This window comes from Nannospalax galili, unplaced genomic scaffold (genome assembly GCF_000622305.1).
Source record: "Nannospalax galili isolate Female #2095 unplaced genomic scaffold, S.galili_v1.0 scaffold698, whole genome shotgun sequence".
In the NCBI taxonomy this organism is placed as follows: domain Eukaryota; kingdom Metazoa; phylum Chordata; class Mammalia; order Rodentia; family Spalacidae; genus Nannospalax; species Nannospalax galili.
This window is the reverse complement of record NW_008341886.1, coordinates 4,424,367-4,432,398: the sequence shown is the minus strand read 5'-3', so window position 1 is coordinate 4,432,398 and position 8,032 is coordinate 4,424,367. Positions and strand designations below refer to the sequence as shown.

Here is an 8,032-nt window from a genome sequence, read left to right as displayed (position 1 = left end):
GCTCTCTGAATGACATGAATTCAGTGTTGACTCCTAAGAGCAGTGGGAAAGTGATTTGCCTCCCAGAAGATGGAGACTTCTGTGGACCTATGTGGTTATTACAACTGGGGGAGAGAATTCAGTATTGTTGTGCTCTGGGCCAACATGTGAACATTCTGTGTTGCACAGGACAGCCCTCCTCAATAAATAATTTTAGGGTCCAAAATGTCTATAGGTCTGAAATTGAGGAACCTGATACAAAATATTCACTAAGGATTTATTTGAGAAGAAATCTGAGCACATGCATTTATTATCCCCTGACAAGTTTGCAAGCAGGCTTGTAGCCAATAGAAATGTGCACTTAAAGATACATAAGGATTTCACAGCAACATTGTTTAAAATGGAAAAAATATGAAACCTAAATGGATCATGGATAGTAGATATCTAAATAAAACATAAGTTATTCCTTCAACTGGTACAGGGTCACTTAGCAATAATAATCAATATACACAAATAACATAAGAGAATCTCACCAACACAGAAGGAAGAAAGCTCCGTGGAAAACACACTTTGTGATGTTACTCATAAAATTTCAAATATCACCAAAGCAGAGCTTCAGTTTATAAAATGAAGATAATGTTTTCTAGATTATGTAAGAGAAAAGATATTACACTGGACAGGTGGAGGAAATCCCAAGTGTGGAATCACATGTGCGAACTGTGCAGGGAAAACCTTCCACTTGACTGGCGTAAAGACATGCTTACTATCAGTTAAGTTAGAACAGATTTGATATGCCCAGAATTGAATTTATCAATTAGAATAACATTACTCACATTTATATCTCTATCAACATTATTCACATAGGAATTTGTGACCCTTACATGAATACCCAAGAGTAGTTTTTAAAATTATAATGTGTATATTTGTGAGATGGCATACCTCTTCATCAAATGTGCAATATATAATGTTCAAATTTGGGTAAGCATACTTACCTCTTCAATCATTATCATTTACTTTTTATGAAGACATTCTGAATCATTTCTTCTACCTTCTTGGAATATGCCATACGTTATAACCAATAGTCGCCCGGCTTTGCCATGGAACACCAGGACTTATTTGTCTAACTGTAGCCTAGTGCTCACTGTCCAACCTTTCCACGTTCCTCTCTCCCCTCATCTCACCCCAGATACGAGTGATCATTAATCTTATCTCAGCTTCCATGAGATCAGCCTTTTAGAGTCTACAACTGAATGGTGAGAACACATGGCTTTGTGTTTCTGTGCCTGGTTTATTTCACCTACAATGTCCTCATGTTCTATATATGCTGTCAGAAGTGGCCAGATCTCATCCTTAATGAACACTTAGGTTATTTTCATTTCTTGACCATTATAAATAGTGCTGAAATAAACACAGGAGGGCAGATGTGTCTTCCAATACTAACTTGGTTTCCTTTGGTTAGATTCCCAGTAGTGAGATTACTGTTTGACTGTAGTTCATTTTTAACTTTTTAAGGAAATTCCATGATGCCCCCACAGTTTCTGGAATTGTTCCCTTTACTCCCTTCTTGTCAGCTCTTATTATCTTTGGTCTTTTGGATAACAACAAGTATAACAGGAATAACATGATACCTCATTATGAATTTGATTTGCATTTCCTGCATAGGAACTGATGTAATTCTATGACTTCTCTTTAAAAAAAAAAAACTGTCTATTCAAGAGCTGGAGAGATGCCTCAGTGGTTAAGACCATTGGATGCTTTTGCAGAGGACCTGTGTTTAGTTCCCAGCACCCACAGGTAGCTAACAACCATCAGTGACTCCAGTTCCTAAGCCCTCTTCTGGCCCCTGCAGGCATGGCATGCAGGGGTGCACTTACATACATGCAGGCAAAACACTCGTACCATAAAATAACAAATAAATAAGATTTATTTTAAAATGGTATATTTAGAGTGGGTCTTCTGTCAGTGCTTTTATGATGATGGCTGTTATTGGCTTTGCTATCGAGGTTTTTAAGCCCTTTATGTATTCTGGCTATTAGCACTTATCAGAATACAGTGTGTGATATTCCCCTCTCATTCTGTACATTCTATACTCTGTCTTTTCACTCTACTGATGGTCCTTTTTGCCATGCAGAAGCTCCTTGGTCTCCACAACCTCATTTGTCTAAGTTTGCTTTTGCTTCCTATACTTTCAGGGGTCCTATTCAGAAAATACAAAAACAAATATTCTGAGGCCTCTCCCTGTTTTCTTTTAGTGGTTTCATAGTTTTATGTCCTGTATTTAAGTCTTTAATTCCTTCTGTGTTATCTTTCCATGTGGTGGGAGATATTAATGTACTCACCTATATAAGCTATCCAATGTCCCTGTAACATCCATTAAAGGTATTGTCCTTCCTTGTGTTCTTGGCAACTGTGTCAAGAACCAATGAACCATCAACAGGGAAGCTTGCTTACGAGACTTCTGCTCTATTCCGGAACTCTATGTGTCTCTGCTTAGATTAGTGTAGCTTTGTAGTCTTCATTTGGTTTGATAGATCCATCCATTTTTGTTCAAGATTGATTGATTCTTTGGGATTTGTGATTCCATGAAAATTCTAATATTATTGTTGGTATTGTCAATGAGATTGCCTTTACAACGTCTTTTCAAATAAATTACTTTAGCAAATAGGAATACTACTGCTTTTTACATATTGATTTTGTGGCATGTAACTTTGCAAATCCATTATTAGTCCCACAGTTTGTTCATGGAGTTTATGGAGTTTTCTCTGTGTCTATCATGATCTGCAAGCTGTAGCACCTTGCTTCTTCCTTTGCAGTTTGGACTCCCTTCATCTCTTTGTCTTGTCTGATCACTCTGGGAGGAACTTTAGCATCATCTTGACATTTGTTCATCCTTCCTTTGTTCGCATGGTGTAGCACATTTATTGATCTGCGTATGTTGAATCATCTTTGCATTCCTGGGATCAATTCTGTTTGATCATGTTGATAATTCTTATGTTTTCGTGGATTCGGTCTGATCATGTTTTACTGAAGTTTGCAGTTCTTCCCATCAAGTACATCAGCCTGAAGCCCTTTGTCGCTGTTCTCTATGCATATGATGCTGGTGCCAAGGCAGATATAGCCTCGTAGAGTAAATGTACAAACATTCCTTCTTCTTTTATGTATGGAAAAGCTAGTCTTGTCCCCATGTGCTCCACACATTAAGAGGCTCCATTACTGAGTGTATACATATTTATAATCGTTTTTTTTCTCTTGTTCAATTGAGTTCTTTATACTTACATAATGACTTATTTTGTGACTTTTGCTATTTTGATTTAAAATCTATTTTATGTCATATAAGTATGCCTCTTCTGGATTTTGGGTTCCATTTATATGAAATCCAAAAACATCCCTGTCCTCCAACCTCCAGGTCTAAAGGCCACACCACTGATGGGACCGTATGCACTTGGTCCATAGGGCTCTACCCTCCCTGCAGTAATGATATCCTGAGGTTAACCGTCTCTCCCTGACAAGCAAATCTGGCTTACTCTGCTCTCCCCTCAAGGAACTGAAGGTTTCTGAAACTCCTACTTAGGAAAAGGCTCCCCTGGGCCACTTGTCCTCCCAGGCATGGTGTGTCAGGAAGAAGGCAGAAACAGAAACCCCAGGGGTATAATTACCTCAGACTTCTAGATAGTGCAAATTTAAAAGAACACAGTTTGAACAGCAGGATGGCCTAAGCTTTTATTTTCAATTATAATAGCTTACAATGACTTTTCTTTTAATCAAAGGAGAGTGCAAATGCAGTCCCCCACGCCCACAAATTCTGCAGTTATGGACGAATCAATGGCGCTAACGTATCTGGAGTGCAATGGATGAGGCTTGCCCTCCAAAATCCACCTTCGTGATTACAGTATACCCGCTGCCAGTAAATATACAATGACTTTTTTATTTAAAATTTGTGTTTGTATTTTATATGTATGAGTGTTTTGCCTACATTAGAGTACCACATGCATGCAGTGCCTGAAGAGGCCAGAAGAGGGCATCAGATCCTCTGGAATTAAAGTTGTAGATAATTGTCAGCTGCCCTATGTGGGTACCTGGAACTGAACCTGGTTCCTTTGCAAGAGCAACCAGTGCTCGTAACCACTGAACTACCTCTCTAGCCCCACAACGAGAGAAGGAATTTGAGAAAGGAAATATCATTTGCAAGACCAGGAAGTGTATGTTACAATAGATACATCACTTTAACCAGCTCCAATCTTAAAATAATCTGAGTACATTAAGGTTCTTATCATTCATCAGATGACAAGAAATCCTAGGGCGAGAAGAGCTGCCCAGGCACCCAGATGTTCTGATTTTCCCCTCTAACAGGGCACTCCCAGTTACAGAAAGTTACTGCTCCACGTTCTAGATGAATGACTTTTCCTCCATTGGCCAGGGTATCTACGCAAATGTGGGTTTCAGGATACCTCACAACTGTACCAGAGAGACAGCTGAGTATTTCTACATAAGAACATGTTATCCAGCCCTCAAAGAATTGAGAAGTGTGTTTATAAGGAGAAAAGGAAAGGAGAAAAATTTATCAGGTAGGCAACAGGCAACGATTTCTACCACATAAGTCTTGTTTCTAACTTGGTAAGCCCAGATAAAGCCAGCAGCTGATGCAAAATCTTATGTTACCCAGAATACTATTTTTAAAACATGAATACTTTAGTAGTCTTTATAGTCTTCATATGTATTTCCTATAATTTGTCAGATCTTCAAGCTTTATACTTAATCAATGGAAACCACGTAAGAAATTATATTCTTGTTTTTAGACACCCCAAATACATAGCATTTCCAAAGTGAAACATGCATTTCATCCTCTTCTTGGCAGTCTTTCATTTTCAGTTGTTAAATATCTTACTTTACGTGTCTTTTCTGTTATTTTAGGTTTTCGTTCTGCCTTCTCAATATTCAGGCATGAATCTTGGAAAAGAGGGAATGATAAGTAGAAAAGAAATAGTGAACATTTATCCCAGTCTGTTTGTGTGGTTTTCAGAATGGCCAGACTTGTTTAATTCATTTGAATACGGAAACTTGTCTGATAATTATGATGAGACTGTGGAGCGTACAACACTGATGAGATATGTGGTTCACAGTTTAAAACATGAATCTTTATAGAGGTTCATATCCAGATAATTCATACGTCTCATGAAGGCTGAAATGTTTTAGTCACGCAATTACTGTCAAAGATTGATAATTGCCAAAATGGATAATTCAAGTCAAGAGGCTTTAGTTCCATGCCTCAATTATCAATGTTCACTGATCTTTGCAATTTTCCTATAAGAGAGTGAAACATAAAATCATTCAATCTAGCCATCTGACAGTCTATCTACTGAGAATGCTGGATTTTTTTTCCAGTTTTTTCATAAGTGCAAATTTTCTTAGATTTCCCTAAAACAGAGAATAGGCAGAAAGTCTGATATTTTTCTTTTAACAGGTCACTTTATTTTAAATATAGCCTATAGTCATAATAGTGGATATACCGTATTGAGTATTATTATGTACCAGTAGAAAATCAAAAGATATACCTCTCATGATCCCTGTATGTGTGTGCATGTACATGTACATACATGCATGCATGCATGGGTATATAATCTGAAAGTTTCAATGCATTCATAGAGAGTTTAAGAGAAAGCTGTATACACAGTGATGTCCTCATTTCTGGCTAGCTCTGTGTTTCCTTTTTGTCTGACCTTTTGTGACGATCTTGTGGTCATACTTTGTGGTTTTACCTTGACAAAGAACACCCTAATGAGATATATTAAAGAAGAAGTGAACAAAATTATTTTGTATCTAGAAATGTCCAAGATCATGTTTCCATATCGCGAGATCAAATTCAAATCTACAGACCACACCATGGGGTAGACCTTTGACACATGGAAACCTGGTTTTGTGCCTTGTTTAAGTGTTCTTGTTGGTTACTGTTGCACTTTATGTGTTCCTTTTCCTTCACATTAGGGACAGACCAGACACACTAAAAGGAAGGCTCCTTAAGGAAAAACATGACAGAAGATTCTTCCTTGGATGAAACAGAAATCAAACTCTTTTGATATAAAATAGAGCGTTTAGGGCTTCCAGAGGGGACTCCTACAGGCATGGTTGGATCCAACAATTCCTTACTGTCAGTGCGCAGCCCTGTGCCCCCTCTCCTGTCCTGTGGTTAGACCTCATCAAAGGCACTTCTGTCTCTATGCTGCTGTGGGATTTTAAGTGCTGATTTGGCCAGGCTGTGATATCAGCAGCCTTGTGTCAAATACCAGTCTAGATGTACCTGTGGGGGTGTTTAGATGTATTGCTAGAATGTAATTAGCATTTAAATCAGAGGACTTCCTGTTGTCAGTTTCCTCTCTCTCTCTCTCTCTCCTCTCCTCTCTCCTTTCTCTCTCCTCTCTCTCTCACACACGCACACACTTAACACACGAATGTCACATATGCCATTTATATGTATATTTGCTCACTTTGTTTTGATTATGTTTTATACGGATGTTCATTTTTGATGCAAAATTAATTCAGATTGGTTCACATTCTCAGGTCCTGGTAAGTTGTTTGCCCTGGGAAAATTAACTGATTTTGAACGTACTGCAGCATGTTCATCTTCCCCTTGCACAGTGCTCCTAATGTGAGCATTCACATCACCTGTTTTCTAGCCCACAACTGCTGTAGAGATCTGCCCCACAGCAAGCGGCCCCCTGCCTGACGGAGTTCATCAGAGAACCTCCTTCTCATCTCTACCCCACCATAAGCATGAGCTTACTCTCCCCAGCATGTCCTTTCATACAGTCACTTTAAAATGCAACCAATTTGGGGATACAGAGATGGCTCAGCAGTTAAGAGCACTGGCTGCTCTCACAGAGGACCCAGGTTCAGTTCCCACCACCCTCATGTGGCTAACAACCATCTATAAGTCTAGTTCCAGGGGATCCAACACCCTCTTCTGACCTCCTCGGGCCTTGCACATACATGGTACACTTATATACATGTAGGCACAACACTCGTACACATCAAACAAAAATAAAATTTTTTTAAAAATACAACCAACTTAATCTCCCTTTAAAATATCCATTTAGAGGAGATCTCTCCAGAGATGGCTCAGTGGTTAAGAGCACTGGATGCTGATAACTGGCTGTTATCAGTTGTTAACATTAAGTTGATACACCATTAGAACTAATGATTAAATCACATTCAAAGATTTGTCCTTTTTTCTTTTATCATTTGGGTTTCAACGTAGTGTAAAATATTGTTGATTTGGTTAGATGACAGAAATGTTGGATCCTCTTTCCCACAGCAATTGGTAGTGAAGGGATGCCACGTGGCGAGTCAGAGTCTGAGGTCTGGTCATATGTGAGTTGGGAGGTCATTGTGCTCTGGATGAAGACATCTGGAGTGTGCGTGAATGGCTCACACTGGGCACTGTCTGGAGTTCATGTACTGGGGTTTCACCTGCATGATTTGGAGGGAACAGTTATTCTTTTTTACACCTGCTTCCCAGATAGCACCCTCCCATAGCATCCCCCCACCCCCGACTAGAGCCTTTTACTCTGTCTTCCCTGCTACTGTCTGCTGTCTTGTCGCCACCCTCAGCCCCTTACCCACTGCTTGCCCTTCTGGTGAATCTAGTCAGCCTATCTAGAGGTCTTTGTTTTAGGAAGGTCAGCTGTTCCTCTTCTAGCAGCAATCAGTTGTCAATACACCTTTAGATAAGATTAGGGTCTGCTGTTCATTTTCCCAGTTCTATGCTGGGTTACTATCTGGGAATCCTTTTGGCCACCCTGGCCAACAACTCAAAAGAAGCTATCGCCTATCTGGCATTGTTGATTGTTATGTAGCCTTTAGCTATACATACAGACTCTTATGAAATTATATTGTCCCCTTTAATCTTTGGTTATACTTTCCTTCTGGGTGTTTAAGGACATACAATTGGACCAGATAAACTTATTTGTTTTTACTCTTGAGGTCGTTAGAGGATCTGTTCCTCAGGGGTCCCATGGGTTTGGGAGGAGCCCCTGGCTCCTTTCTTTTACCAGTTCCA

The 8,032-nt window shown here is 39.3% G+C and overlaps 1 pseudogene; it reads right to left on the bottom strand.

The window, feature by feature from the left end:
• Positions 1-3,743: 3,743 nt before the first annotated feature.
• LOC115071157 lies at positions 3,744-3,891 on the bottom strand (annotated as a pseudogene).
• Between the last annotated feature and the right edge of the window lie 4,141 nt (positions 3,892-8,032).